Raw genomic sequence first — 16,297 nt, forward strand, 5'->3', positions numbered from 1 at the left:
TGTGCACGCGTCAAATTAGGGGCGTTTGGGGCGTTTTCGCTCACGCCTATCGCGTTCGGTGTGAACACACCGTTAGTTTATGAAAGTTTTACGTCGCAGCTGTACGAGCTAGCTGCGTGTTTTGTAAGCTGCTGTGCTCTTCACAAATAAAGCTGGAAGCAGCTCAGACTGTTAGAACCAGCACTGAGCCCTGTTACATTTATACAGTGTTAGAGCAATGGCTGCAACCTACAGCCTTTAAACTAGCGATTAAAATGCTGACAGTAAACTCGTCAGTCCAGATGTTACCACATTACTTTGTGATACTTAGAGTTAAAACAACTGAGACAGGCTGATTAAAATAACAGCTGTCAGTTCTCTCATCCCTTATATCAAGACTGGAGATCACACTACTGATTTCAGTTCATTTAATATGTGAGTGCACAGATTCATTCTCAACTGGACATAAATGATGATCAAAGGTTGTATATATGATGAATTCATCAAATCCCAGCCTCTAACACAGTGCACTGAATCTTAGCTTTGAATGTCCAGTATATTCTAATCAGTGCAATGTAAGCATTCACTGAACCTACAGTATCTACACCTGTGTGGCAAAGACACAGATAATGAAGTTTAATTATTAATATAATATACATCATGAAAAACAAAAGCTGAAATTGATTCAGTTTAGTACTTTTCTCTGTATGCTCTGTGATTATAAGGGCCTTAAATTCTGTGATATATACTGTAAATGATTTTCACAGAGGTCTTAAAGTAGTTAAATCACTGCTGATAGTCTGGTTGTTTATATTTTCACGTTTTTGTGTCTGTAGGGCTGTTTGATGACGATTTGGACTCCTCTGGGAGATGAGGACACACCCACATCTGTTCCATACTGCAGCCATTGATGGTGTTACAGCTCTGAGTCAGCTTTAGGCCATCAGACGCACACACTGGAAAACCAGCACCTGGACTTCATGCAGGAGAGACGGCCTCAGTGATTTAGGTTCATAAGCGAGTTCAAACATTTCTGGCATCTTATCACTTAGGTTTTTTAATCTCAAAAGTGAATGCATTTGAAGCAGGAACTGCACACTTAGCTGTCAAAAGTTTGGCAGCATGAGTAAAGTTTTGTAGGGCCCTTGTTAAAAATTCCACAAGCACCACACCACATTTGTCATATAAAGTTCCATTTTGTACAGTACATTGTTGAAATTATAAACTATATATTCTAGTTGTCCACTTGTCAGTAATTTTTGAGTAAATGGATGGCACTGATAAATCAGTGGTGATTCACCTGCAAATGTTTTTAACAAACTTTGTTTTTTGTAGAATTCATCAGCAGCTGTGAAGAGATGCATTTGAATATCTTCTGGTTCCACTTTTCCTAACCTGGAAGCTGAGCATTGCTGATTTCTGACAAGGACACACACCTCAGCGCTTATCATGGGTGTTACATCCTCCGTGCAGCAATTCCAGAGAAAACGAGAGAGCAACGACCACTCATCAAGACCAGCCAGAAATCTGTCCCTTTCTGGCAGCTGTGGAAACTTCCAATAAGAAAGTCAAAGGAGTTTGCAAAGAAAAGCGTCTGGACTTCTTTAAGTTGCTTGAAGACGTTTCACCTCTCATCCGAGAAGCTTCTTCAGTTCTAAGGTCAAATGGCCAAGAGTCCCAGATTTAAACCCAGTGGGAGTATCCCCCCAAAGAGGGACAAAGGACCCCCTGGTGATCCTCTAATCACATGAGCCAAGGTGTGAAAGCGGGTGTGGGACCTAATCAGCCAGGGTTTCGGGTGAGCTCATTGTGAAACCTGGCCCCACCCTGTCATGTGAATTCTTGAGGTCAGATGGCCCAGAATGTGAGTGGGCATTAAGGCGTCTGGGGAGGGAACTCAAAACTGGATTATAGATGGCAGACAGTTGGTGTCGTAAACCACCGCCTCTGTTCAAAGATGGTCGCTCACAGTGGACATAGATGGCCTCTTTCACTCCTCTTTCAAACCATCTGTCCTCTCTGTCCAAAATGTGAACATTGGCATCCTCGAAAGAGTGTCCTTTATCCTTAAGATGCAGATGGACTGCTGAGTCTTGTCCTGTGGAGGTGGCTCTTCTATGTTGTGCCATGCGCTTGTGAAGTGGCTGTTTGGTCTCTCCAATGTAGAGGTCTGGGCATTCCTCGCTGCACTGTACAGCATACACCACGTTGTTGAGTTTGTGTTTTGGAGTTTTGTCTTTCGGGTGAACCAGTTTCTGTCTGAGTGTGTTGCTGGGTCTGAAGTACACTGGGATGTCGTGCTTGGAGAAAACTCTCCTGAGTTTCTCTGATACACCGGCTACATAGGGGATGACAACGTTGTTGCGTCTGTCTTTCTTATCCTCCCTCGCTGGTGTCTGATCTTCTTTTCTGTCCCTCTTTGCTGACTTTATGAACGCCCAATTAGGATAACCACATGTTTTGAGTGCTTCCTTTACGTGTGTGTGTTCCTTCTTTTTTCCCTCAGAATTAGAGGGAACATGTTCTGCCCGGTGGTGTAGGGTCCTGATTACTCCAAGTTTGTGTTCCAGAGGGTGATGGGAGTCAAAGAGGAGGTACTGGTCCGTGTGTGTGGGCTTCCGGTAAACTTCGATGTTGAGGTTGCCATTTTCTTCAATGTGCACAGCACAGTCCAGGAAAGGCAAACAGTTGTCCTTTGTGTCTTCCCTGGTGAACTTGATGTTTTTATCCACAGCGTTAATGTGCGCAGTGAAGGATTCCACTTCTTGTGTTTTGATTTTGACCCAGGTGTCATCTACATATCTGTACCAGTGGCTGGGTACTCTTCCTTTGAAAGAGCCGAGAGCCTTCCTTTCCACTTCCTCCATGTAAAGGTTGGCTACAATAGGTGTCTGTAGAAGCCTTCGTTGTATTTGAAGTATGTTGTGGTGAGGCAGAGGTCTAACAGTGTGCAGATCTGATTGGGTGTGAAGTTGGTCCTGTCTTCCAAGGAGCTGTCTTCTTGTAGTCGTTTTCTGACAGTCTCCACAGCCTCCGTGGTGGGTATGCAAGTGAAGAGAGAGACTACATCAAAGGACACCATGGTTTCATCTGGACCCAGGGTAAGTTTCTGGACCTTGTCGGTGAAGTCGGTGGAGTTCTTGATGTGGTGTGGGGTGTTCCCCACGAGAGGTGCAAGGATGGTAGCAAGGTGTTTCGCAATGTTATAAGTGGCTGAGTTTATGCTACTGACTATGGGTCTGAGTGGGACCCCTTCCTTGTGGATTTTAGGAAGTCCATAAATGCAGGGTATGGCATCCCCTGGATAAAGGCGGTGATATGTAATGCGGTCAATGATTTTGTCCAAGGATAAAGGACACTCTTTCGAGGATGCCAATGTTCACATTTTGGACAGAGAGGACAGATGGTTTGAAAGAGGAGTGAAAGAGGCCATCTATGTCCACTGTGAGCGACCATCTTTGAACAGAGGCGGTGGTTTACGACACCAACTGTCTGCCATCTATAATCCAGTTTTGAGTTCCCTCCCCAGACGCCTTAACGCCCACTCACATCCTGGGCCATCTGACTTCAAGAATTCACATGACAGGGTGGGGCCAGGTTTCATAATGAGCTCACCCGAAACCCTGGCTGATTAGGTCCCACACCCGCTTTCACACCTTGGCTCATGTGATTAGAGGATCACCAGGGGGTCCTTTGTCCCTCTTTGGGGGGATACTCCCACTGGGTTTAAATCTGGGACTCTCGGCCATTTGACCTTAGAACTGAAGAAGCTTCTCGGATGAGAGGGAAAACGTCTTCAAGCAACTTAAAGAAGTCCAGACGCTTTTCTTTGCAAACTCCTTTGACTACGATGACCTGGATGACTGAGAACCTTCACAGACACTTCCAATAAGAAAGTTTGCATTCTTAGAACAATGCTGGATCATGTGTGATGTGTCATCATATGAGGATATAACATTTTGACTTAATTCTGCTCAATTAGTGTTTTGATCGTTGATCCAGTATAGCAGCTTTGTATTGTGCTGCAAGTTAAAACCTATTGTCCTCATGAGCACAGCATCTAACAACTCTCCTTAAAAAAAAAGAATGACTTTAACTGGACACAATGGTTTCCAGTGGGAGATACATTCATCACTCATCCGTGACACTGGAGAAGTCACCTGGATGAGTGATAAAACAATTTTCCATGGAAAATCCAGAGGAACTAAACTTTGTTGTTGTTTCTCTGGGCTCAATTTCAGCCTCAGGAGCATCTCTCAGAAGAAAACATTTTGCCAATAATCAGATAAAAAGATTGTTGAACCAGGTGGTATTCTCTGGAGTTTAAGACCAAAACTGAACTCAGTGAATTGACATTAGACTGGAATTCATAAGATGAATAGAAATACTGCTGAAGCTGATATATATATGTGTGTGTGTGTGTGTGATTTTTTTTTCTCCAATTCACCAGGTCTGTAAAGTTCAGTATGACTGTGGTACATGATACAAAAGAATAAATACAGAAGAATAAAAACTTTATGTGAATAACTTTACTCTTCTTAAAAATAACTCATAAAACAAGTAAAAGTACAAATGTGTACAAGTTAGAGACTTCCTCAGTAAGTTTACACTCTTTTGGATTGATTTTAATTGTGTGTTAAAGGAGAAAGAGATTAGGAGGTAAAGTAGAGGATGCAGAGTCCATCATCACTGAGGCCGTCTCTCCTGCATGAAGGTGCTGGTTTTCCAGTGTGTGCATCTGATGGCCCAAAGCTGACTCAGAGCCGTAACACCATCAATGGCTGCAGTATGGAACAGATGTGGGTGTGTCCTCATCTCCCAGAGGAGTCCAAATCATCATCAAACAGCCCTACAGACACAAAAACGTGAAAATATAAACAACCAGACTATCAGCAGTGATTTAACTACTTTAAGACCTCTGTGAAAATCATTTACAGTATATATCACAGAATTTAAGGCCTTTATAATCACAGAGCATACAGAGAAAAGTACTAAACAATCAATTTCAGCTTTTGTTTTTCATGATGTGTATTATATTAATAATTAAACTTCATTATCTGTGTCTTTACCACACATGTGCCACACAGGTGTAGATACTGTAGGTTCAGTGAATGCTTACATTGCACTGATTAGAATATACTGGACATTCAAAGCTAAGATTCAGCGCACTGTGTTAGAGGCTGGGATTTGATGACTTCATCATATATACAACCTTTGATCATCATTTATGTCCAGTTGAGAATGAATCTGTGCTCTCACATATTAAATGAACTGAAATCAGTAGTGTGATCTCCAGTCTTGATATAAGGAATGAGAGAACTGACAGCTGTTATTTTAATCAGCCTGTCTCAGTTGTTTTAACTCTAAGTATCACAAAGTAATGTGGTAACATCTGGACTGACGAGTTTACTGTCAGCATTGTAATCGCTAGTTTAAAGGCTGTAGGTTGCAGCCATTGCTCTAACACTGTATAAATGTAACAGGCCTCAGTGCTGGTTCTAACAGTCTGAGCTGCTTCCAGCTTTATTTGTGAAGAGCACAGCAGCTTACAAAACACGTAGCTAGCTCGTACAGCTGCGACGTAAAATTTTCATAAACTAAGATGACCTTAAAATAACGGGGCTACGTGCGGTGATGCTAGCGTTAGCCATGTTAGCACGTTACCTTCAACAGGTGGTCAGACTGCGAAAACAGGCACTCAGTCAGAGGTTGGCTCTCCGTTTCGCTGCAGGGTCCCTTCATTCTTCACATATCCGTGTCGAGCCGAGTGTAAATCCCGAGGCTGAACGGCCTTTGTACAAGCACACACGCTTCGTAGCAGGGCGAAGCTATGAGCTAGAAAAATCCAGGCAGACAGCCTGTGTCTGACCAACCAATCAGAGAGCTCCTTACATCCCACGGTGTGGCTAATTTGAATAGCCTCCAGCAAGTTGTTAATCGAAGAGCTAATCCAGCAGCTAATCCAGCACCTAATCCCAGAGCGAACAGGAAAGGGAAATGGATTTTGAACTGCAGTTTATTAAAGTGCAAATGGAAAAAGGATTTTGAAATGCAGTTTATTAAATGCTCATGCTCACAGGTGTACACACAGGTGATCACACACACAAACTACACCCTTTTTGGCTCCTACCTCAAAGCACACTGTGCGCTGTCGATCTTACGTGCTGCACAATAATGTTTAATATTAAGTATGTAGTGTTATATTCCCATATATCATTGTGATGTTGTTTATTCTATTACTCTCGTTTTCTTCTGCTTGTTTTCTTTTTTCTTTCTCAACAGGTGATCCAGGTGATCGATATATGTATTTTTTGTCTGCTTATTTTGTTGGTTTTTGTTTTTTGCCCTTTATCCCCGTCCCTCTTCTCCGCTGTTTTTTTTTTGTTTGTTTGTTTTGTTTTTTCCCCCCTCTTTCTTTCTCCCTTTTCTTTTCCCCTGTCCCGTATCTAGCAGTAAAAAAAATTAAATAAAATAAAATAAACAATAAAAGGTAAATCAAATGGACCATTACGGCAAGGCTGGGATGGTCCATTTGGTAAAGTAAATCCGTTGGGCATCTTTCTTCGCCTTTAGACAATAATTCTGATGGCAAAAGAACCAAACGGGACAGGTTTACAAAAAAAAAAAAAAAAAAAAAAGTGCAAATGGAAAAAGGATTTTGAACTGCAGTTTATTAAAGTGAAAGTGGAAAAAGGATTTTGAACTGCAGTTTATTAAATTGCAAGTGGAAAAAGGATTTTGAACTGCAGTTTATTAAAGTGCAATTGGAAAAAGGATTTTGAAATGCAGTTTTTTAAAGTGCAAGTGGAAAAAGGATTTTGAACTGCAGTTTATTAAATTGGAATTCAAAAATGTTTTTTGAAATGCAATTGGAAAAAGGATTTTGAAATGCAGTTTATTAAATTGGAATTCAAAAATGTTTTTTGAAATGCAATTGGAAAAAGGATTTTGAAATGCAGTTTATTAAATTGCAAGTGGAAAAAGGATTTTGAAATGCAGTTTATTAAATTGGAATTCAAAAATGTTTTTTGAAATGCAATTGGAAAAAGGATTTTGAAATGCAGTTTATTAAAGTGAAAGTGGAAAAAGGATTTTGAACTGCAGTTTATTAAAGTGAAAGTGGAAAAAGGATTTTGAAATGCAGTTTATTAAAGTGCAAGTGGAAAAAGGATTTTGAACTGCAGTTTATTAAATTGCAAGTGGAAAAAGGATTTTGAACTGCAGTTTATTAAATTGCAAGTGGAAAAAGGATTTTGAACTGCAGTTTATTAAATTGCAAGTGGAAAAAGGATTTTGAACTGCAGTTTATTAAAGTGCAATTGGAAAAAGGATTTTGAAATGCAGTTTTTTAAAGTGCAAGTGGAAAAAGGATTTTGAACTGCAGTTTATTAAATTGGAATTCAAAAATGTTTTTTGAAATGCAATTGGAAAAAGGATTTTGAAATGCAGTTTATTAAATTGGAATTCAAAAATGTTTTTTGAAATGCAATTGGAAAAAGGATTTTGAACTGCAGTTTATTAAATTGCAAGTGGAAAAAGGATTTTGAACTGCAGTTTATTAAATTGCAATTGGAAAAAGGATTTTGAAATGCAGTTTTTTAAATTGCAAGTGGAAAAAGGATTTTGAACTGCAGTTTATTAAATTGCAATTGGAAAAAGGATTTTGAAATGCAGTTTATTAAATTGCAAGTGGAAAAAGGATTTTGAACTGCAGTTTATTAAATTGCAAGTGGAAAAAGGATTTTGAACTGCAGTTTATTAAATTGCAAGTGGAAAAAGGATTTTGAACTGCAGTTTATTAAATTGCAAGTGGAAAAAGGATTTTGAACTGCAGTTTTTTAAAGTGCAATTGGAAAAAGGATTTTGAACTGCAGTTTATTAAATTGGAATTCAAAAATGTTTTTTGAAATGCAATTGGAAAAAGGATTTTGAACTGCAGTTTATTAAATTGCAAGTGGAAAAAGGATTTTGAAATGCAGTTTATTAAATTGGAATTCAAAAATGAATTTACAAATGCAGAATTTATTCTACAATTCATTATTTAAGCACAGAAATCTTTATTTCGATGCACGTGGCTCTTGTGGTCCTCCATGCGGAAAATCATGTTTTTCTGTGTTTTATCCTCACTTACTTTGACACAAAGACATCTGCTGTGATGCTCACACCTCTGATGAAGTCTCACAAGTGTCAGCTTTGTTTTTATACATGGATATAAAAATATGGAAATGTACTGATAAATCATCAGAATCAATCATATTTCTGACTGAGTCAAAATTGAATCGAATCAAATCAGTTATAGAAATCAGTGAGGATTAGGGGTTAATTTTTAATTTTGATCCATTCATATTTACTTCAAGAAAAGGGTAAAAAAATATTTTTTCAAAATATTTTGTTTTGGACAATATTAAAAAATCAGTGGTGGTGTTTTTAACAACACATTTTGAAGAAAGTGGAGCCCTGTCCTTTACCTGCGAAGTTTAAGGGGGCAGCTCCGATTTTGAGAACGTGAACAGACTTGTCAGATGTTGCTCTAGAATCTCTGTTCTAAAATCTGAGGATTCCTGAGTCCAGTTAAACTGCAGTTCATAGTGAGCAGAACTGTAGAGATGAACATGTTTTCCACTGAGTGCTGTTAACTTTAAGTACACCACCAAACTGAGTCATCCATTTTTATCTTCCATCATATTATCACTGGTTTTAATGAGCAGCACATGTTTTGTCAGGGAAAAAAAACCTAGCATATTAGTCTGACAGTGCAGTAACAAGTGAAGTAATCAACATATTTGGACTCATAAGTAATATTGGTCATGCAACGTTACATCCCTGTATATGTATTAAAAACAGCATTGCCAAAGTGAAGCCAAAATATTTTCTCCTTCTCAACATTTTCAAGATCAGACCAGCTGGGAGTTTGAATCCCTCATGCATGTGCTGGGTCAGCCCAGAAATCATCCAGTCATCCCTAAAATGCCTTCAAATGGAGACACATGGGGCACATTTTACAGGACTCCTGACTGCTCCCAGACCAGTGTGAGAGAACAAAATTCAGCTGAAGACCCAGATATTTATATATTCAGCCTGACTTTAAAAAAATATATATATATATATTTATATATCGTTATCCTTCAAGCTCAGGTCCTCTACCAGAGGACTGGGAGCTTGAGGGTCCTGCACAATATCTTTGCTGTTCCTGTGTTCTTCTGGACAGAGATCTCAGATGTTGTTCCTGGGATCAGGAGCCACTCGCCTAGCTTGGGGGTCACTGCACCGAGAGAACCGATTACCACTGGGACGGATATTGCCTTCACCCTCTGCATTTTCTCAAGTTCTTTTCTCAGCCCTTGGTATTTTTTCTACATCTATCACTATGACTGCTTTCCTCCGCTTGTCCACTACGACTATATCCAGTTGGTTAGCCATCCCCAGTTTGTCTGTCTGTATCTCGAAGTCCCACAGTGTTGTTAGAACCACTAAACAGTATTTCCTTCCTTTCCTTACAATAAAAAAATGAAAAAAAGACAAAAAAATAATAAAGACGCATATTTAACTTATATTACTTCATACTACTTACACTACTGTATACTACAAATGTAACTAATACTTACTAATACACAGTATGTCCTTGATTTTTTTAACGTAAGGCTCATTCTTGCAGCCAGAGGCAGTACCAAAGTGACCAACTTAGAAAAAAACTGCAGACTTACATTCACTGCTGTGTTGTAGAGGGTGATTTGTTCCTCAGATATCCTCCAGATAAACCTGTAAAAATGTAAAATTTCATGATTTTGTAATTAATTGAAAAATACAAGTTAATTAATTTAAAGTGTAAAAAGCACTGCATTCCTTATTCAGTTTGATTCCATTTATTTATTTCCCTTTTAAAATTGTATTTTCACATCCATTTTGAAAATCAATTTAATTCTGAATTCACACACATTAGAATACCAGATGATTATTTAGAATTATTCTGTTTAGACATTAGATTAACTTGTAAATGAATTCATTAAAACATCATTTTATTATACTGTTAATCACTAATTCGTGAAATGTTTTACTACTTCTCATCCTGCTTCTGAGACCCTGCGGCTCCTCCATAGATGGCCTTCTGGAACCAGAAAAGTGAGTGAATCTCATGAAATGCAAATTGCCAGATTGGTGTTGACTATCTTAGGACTGACATGAGATGAATATTATGTAAATACTGTTCCCCTATTTCACTCTGCCTGGTGTCATGGAGGACAGGCATGAGTAATGTAAACAGCGTTAGCAGATGCTAGGTGCTAGACGGCCAGCGAGATGGAGTGACACATTCAAGATTTCATATTTACCAGAGAAAAATGAGTTTCCATCCCCTCCAATGTTGGACCACATTGGCATTGTGTGTGGGTGGGTTTGTGTGTTTGGCAGGAATAGGGATTCACTGCTAGTCAAAACTGTGTTGCTTCCAATTTCTGTTATATTCATCCAATAAAATTGTAGGATTATCAGAATCGAGTTCAGGTAGCGAGAGCTAGTGCAATGCACAATTACACCCAAATTCAGTACGATAGACATATAAATAAATGTTTAAATAAAAAGCAGTGGACAAGAAGCCCTTCAAGAGTGCAAACCTCTGCCAAGGCAGCTCACACTCTGAGCAATATTTACTGCTAAGGGAGTTTATTTTATTTTCTATATAAACATTATGCAGCAGTAGATAATGGATAATAGGTATTGATTCATAAATAACTGCTCATGCATAACTTAACCTTATATTATATTATAATAGAGTATATTTCTACGTAGCTCATTTTCTTCCTGTTGATAAAACAGAGAGTAAAGATAACACACGTGGGTGTCAGTATTAAAGAAAGGCAGATGAGACACATAGAAGTGAGATCAAATGGTCAAATGTGACATATTTGTATGCAAGCTATAATGTAATAATTAGAATGCTTATACTACTATCATTTCAATTGTAAATAGTAAATAGACTGGTTCTTATTTAGTTCTTTTCTACTCTGAGGACTCAAAGTGCTCGAAACAGGAAACAACTGTTTTTTTCTTTTTCTTTTTTTCTTTAGCACTTTGACCTTTACATAAATCAAATAATGAAAGAGAGGTCAGAGGCATGGCATGGTACTTTCTACATGTTGACAGGTCACACCGCACAGTTTCTAAGTTATAAGGGTTTTTCTAACTTTTTGACTATGAAATAATTAAGTTGATCTTGACGACCTTTTTGGATGCAAGTTAAATTTTAATGTACGTGACTCCACTTTACACCCCTGCAAAGTTTTATTAGAATACATTCAAAGGTTTATGAGCTATCGTGTTTCCAGACAGACACATATGCACATATGCAAATGCTACAGAAAACATGATCTCCTTGGTGGAGGTAAGAACCTGAACATCTGATCATTTTCAGCTCTTTCAATATAAAAACAGTCAGAAGCTTAACATATGCTGAGCCTCAGCATCTAAACAGGTTTTATTGGCTGCACAGTAAATGTGAATGATTGCATCTCAGTGTTGATCCTCTGATAGACTTACATTCCATCTAGCACCTCTTGTCCCATCAAAGCTGGGATAGGCTTCAGCTTCATAATTACCTTGAACTGCACAATTGAAGGTATAGCAGTTTCCATCCAAACCACATGGAACGTTTTCTCTCAGAAACCTTTTCCAGAGAGCTTTCATTCCTTCAGAATGGTATTTATTTCTGCTGTGGTGAAAATGCATGATAAATATTTGGATTCAATGAAATGGCAACAGCCATGTTCACGAGCAAGACTTAAAAAAAATAGAGACCAGGTTACCTGCACCAAGGTGCTCCAGGTGCAGGACCTGCCTTCACTCCCCTGCAGTGTGTGTGTTTGTGTATATATGGCATTAACCAATCCCTTTCAGTCGCATGTGCAGTTTCTGGCATAGCTGGACTGGCCCGATGGGCCAATGGTGATTTTTTGTTTTTTGGGTTTTTTTGGTGATGGTATAAACAATGAGAGGTGGTGGATTGGCCAGACGCTGGCAGATGTGTAAAAATAACTCAGTTGTTTGGTGGTGGCTGTGGCGGAGCTTCCACAGAGGCCAGCAGGTGGATGAGGGAAAGGGGAGGCAGGAGGAGCAGAGACCCGAGGCGGCCGCCGGTCCGAGTGTCAGGTGAACTGAACTTCAGGTAAGAAGTTATGAGCTGCAGTCTATCTGGGTCAGATATAAACCAAGTTTAACTGTACAGATGTCGCGCTAAACAACAGCAGCACGTTTAAGCTTGATCAGCTGTTGTTAGAATTTATTTAATATTAATTTCTAGTATCAGCTGATGTTTGCTGGAGCCACAGCTGTAAAGCTGCTGGTCATGATGTCGGTTTGGATATGTGGTGAGAGGGAAACATGAAGATGAAACCAGGAGATGTCCTTACTGAATCATCAGAGCTGAACAGGTGATGGAGAAACAGGTTTACCTTTTAGGTGACATGAATGAGTTAAACTTATGAGCTGTTTCTGAGAGACAAATAACACCAGGATCCTTTTCTTCTTTTTGAAGAAGTAACTAGTAACTATAACTAATTACTTTTTTAAGTAACTTGCCCCACACTGTTCCTGACACAGGCTATGCTGCCATGTTCATTAGGTTTTTTTTTTTTACAGCTTAACCACTGTAAAACAATCACATTATTTTCTTTTGATTTAGTGCTTAGTTTTCCAGTTTTCTAGGCTTTCTAGTGAACTATTTCCAACTCTTATTTTTCCCTTTTTTTTGTCCTAATCTTCTAATCATATGCTGTATTCCTGTAACATGTATAAATCATGTTTGAGTGAGCAGCTCAGTGAGATTTTGAGTGAACACGAGTCTTCCATTATACTCTCGCATAAACAGGTATAATCTTCACTGGGTTATAAACCTTAATTCTTCTTTTCCTTGTCTGCATATACTTTAAAATGCTTAGATGTTGATTTCAAATGTGGGCAAAAAGTCAAATAATTAGGTAAAAGTTATCCATATGAGCCAAATGTTTAGGCTTCAGACTTTTCTCAGTGCTCCAACACACCAAAAAGTCTTTTTATTTCTCTTTTTTCTTTTTAAACTTTCATGTCAAGTTGACATTAGCTCTGACATGGTTTTCTTTCGGCATAGTACACCCATACCCGATAATTGAAACTACAACCTTGAAGCATCTAAAATGTATAAATGCAGGTTTTTAGACTGAACACTGACACACACTGGACAGAGGAAGCCGAGTTAGAAGGTTTATTGAAAATGAGCCTATGGAAAGGGTGAATGGTAAAATCCCAGAGCCAATGAATGGCTGGAGGTTGCTACTGAAAACCTGATGGAGTCTAGGCTGGTAAATCCCTTGATGCAAAAGGTGGCTTGAGCTTGCACTTAACAGGAATATTTCTGAAAAACAATGAGAATCTGAAGTACAGGGAAGGTTATGTATGTTAGTGACCAGTAATTAAGCTTTTGCTTGTTGCCTCATTGTGAGGCAGAAGGAAAATAAGCATGCACTGTAGGGATTATGACAATTTAAGCCTAAACATTAACAAAAAAGTCTTACAGCCATTTCAGGTGACCCAGCTTGGAAATAAGCAGTGTGTGTTGACACACAGTTATTTGACAACTGGACTGGGAAAGATGAAAATAAATGTCACGTTATCTTTGCTTCTTGAAGTAAAGATTTTCCATCTCACTTCAGAACATTTCATACATCTGTCAACAGGACCGGCAAAAGAAAAATATATATGCAGTCGATGGGAAAAAAATTAAAATGATGTAGGTTTCGATACATATGGAAACATTTGTTGCTCCTGGTGTATGTGCTTTCTACACTCATATGCTAAATCAGAGGCTTAGTCTGGAGTTTGGAGTATATAGTTTATACAAAAATACAGACGTCAACAGAAACAATATGTTCTGACTTTAGTCTTCTAAGAAAGTTCCAAAATCGCACCTAAATTGTACCGGGGTGAATATTTTCCATAGTTGTTTAAATAGCAGTTTCCACAGTATGCTTGGTGATTCCCCTTGAGTTCATGCAAATTTCTTCTGCAGTCAGTGAAATCCAAAGTATTGATATGCTAACTGATATCAAGAGTGACAATGTGTATACTAAACAGCTTGAATATTTCCCAGACAATATTGCTCCTGTCAACATAACCGCGTTTACACCTGCTGTTGAAATGAACCAGTGTCTGGACAGCATATCTTGCATGTTAAATACAAACTCCAAGTTCACACAGGTTTTACGGACAGAGGAACAGAGGAATATACAGTATTCACTATATGGTTCTTGTTTTCAATATACACTTAACTGAGTTTATTTAAATACTGAAATTACCAGTATTTAGTTCACAGAGCTTGTTAGTATTGCATTGTTTGTTTTTGAAAAATAAAAGCACTTTAATGCACGGCAGAGCAATTATCTTGATTTTTCTGTTAGTTTTCAGCAGTTAAAGGTTTGGACAGAAATATTGGTAAGGTTATCACATCCCTTCTCCCAATCTGTGAATGTAAGGTCTTAAATTTGATCAAAGTGGCCTTAAAAGGGTCTTAAAGTCTTAAATTTGGCTTCCTTAAACCTGCAGATACTCTACAACCAGCACTTTTCACTCTTGTGAACTGAGTTCTATTCTCTATGCAGGTAATAACTTTGGAAAGTGGGCCGAGAGAGGGCCGGCAGGTTTTGCAGAAAAGTCTTGCAGCAGGCTTCAAAGAGGATATCACCCCAATAGAGTACCTCACTCTTAGAGTGCTGGTTTACTTGTGGTTCCTTAAAAGTAGAATGGGAGACAGCGCCTTCAGATTCCAAGTGCCTCTTCTCTGAAACTAGCTCCCAATTTGGATTCAGAAGACAAACACTATTTCTACTTTTAAGATTAGGCTTACAACAGTTAGGCCAGGATCAGATAACCCTGAATCCTCCTTTAGTCAAGATGCAATAGGTCCAAGCTGGTGGGGGCTTCCCATAATGCAGCGTTTTCACATAAATGTAAAGAAGTAGTTTTATTTAATTTTTTTGTTTTTTGTAAAAACAAAATAATAGTCAGAAGTAAAGTTACAGAAAAGCAAACCTTCCCTTTACACATCATGCTGACACTGTATATTACACAAAAAGGGAAACTGTGCTGCATCAGTTAGTTTTGGTGGGGGAAGAATGATCAATGATCGATGGTATAAATTCACACTATGAAACATCAGCTCCAGATACATAAACGTTTCCTCTGTAAAAATGTCAAGTAAACATGTTACCATTGCAGGTCTAATGATATCTTATTTGCCAATGTAGGCTATTTGACTTGATTGTGAAAATGTCATCGGTGAAGGTAGATTCATCATTACTACACCAGGAAACATTATCTTTCTGGGAACAAGTTTTTCACTGACATCTGGAAGCATGTTAACTCTCACTAAAAATGCAGTTTTTCCAGGAAGAAACCTTATCACAGGACAGAGAACAGCATCATGGGAAGAAACTGGATGTGAACCGTATGCATCTTTGTCCAGTTTGGACCAATTGCAACAGATTTTTTCACACTAACCAAAAACTGAATAAAGACGTCATGTTTCAGAAAGAACTCAGCAGAGGATGAAGAAACATTCCTTAACTTTATTTGTATACAGCTGTGACCTGTTTTGTGATGTAGGCTTGGTCTTTGCCTCAGTCCGTGTCTGAGGTTTTGATTACACTGAACCTGCGTGCCTTTCTGTTTTTGAGACTGTCAGAACTGTTCTTGACCTGAATCAAAAAACACTTAAACTGTGTGACAAAGCAACACATTATGCTACTTTAACGAATCGCCTCATCCAGGGGTGCCAAAAGTGGGACATCCAGCTATTACGTTTATTGCTGGAAACTGCATTTTCATATGCAGCCAGGTATGTTTGGATAGCTCTTCTTTCACCCTTAATTACTGAAATCACCATTAAAAAAACTGCAATTTCTATTTGTCTTTATCTAGTATTAAAATTGATGATTACAAATGTGTATTGCTATGTTGTTCACTTTCAGTTTTCAGTATAGTTGTACCAAAGAAATTTGCCAACTATGTGGTAGTGAACTTCAGAGAAATATGAATTTAAACATGTGTCAACATCTGTGATGTAAACTCACTTCAGTTTTCGACACCCCACTGAGTCATGTACCCAGGCTCCCCCAAACATCAACCACAACACAACTACGTCACAGGACTACAACTGCTTTCTTATATCACCCATCACATCTAAAGCTGCATTTTTTCCCCGAACACCCCCACTGTCACTCACACACACTGTGGGAGACCTGATTTGCCTTGATGCGGTGACGCCTCACTCAGTAGTAGAACACAAAGATTTCCA

The sequence above is a fragment of the Pelmatolapia mariae genome, linkage group LG9 (genome assembly GCF_036321145.2).
Source record: "Pelmatolapia mariae isolate MD_Pm_ZW linkage group LG9, Pm_UMD_F_2, whole genome shotgun sequence".
NCBI lineage: Eukaryota > Metazoa > Chordata > Actinopteri > Cichliformes > Cichlidae > Pelmatolapia > Pelmatolapia mariae.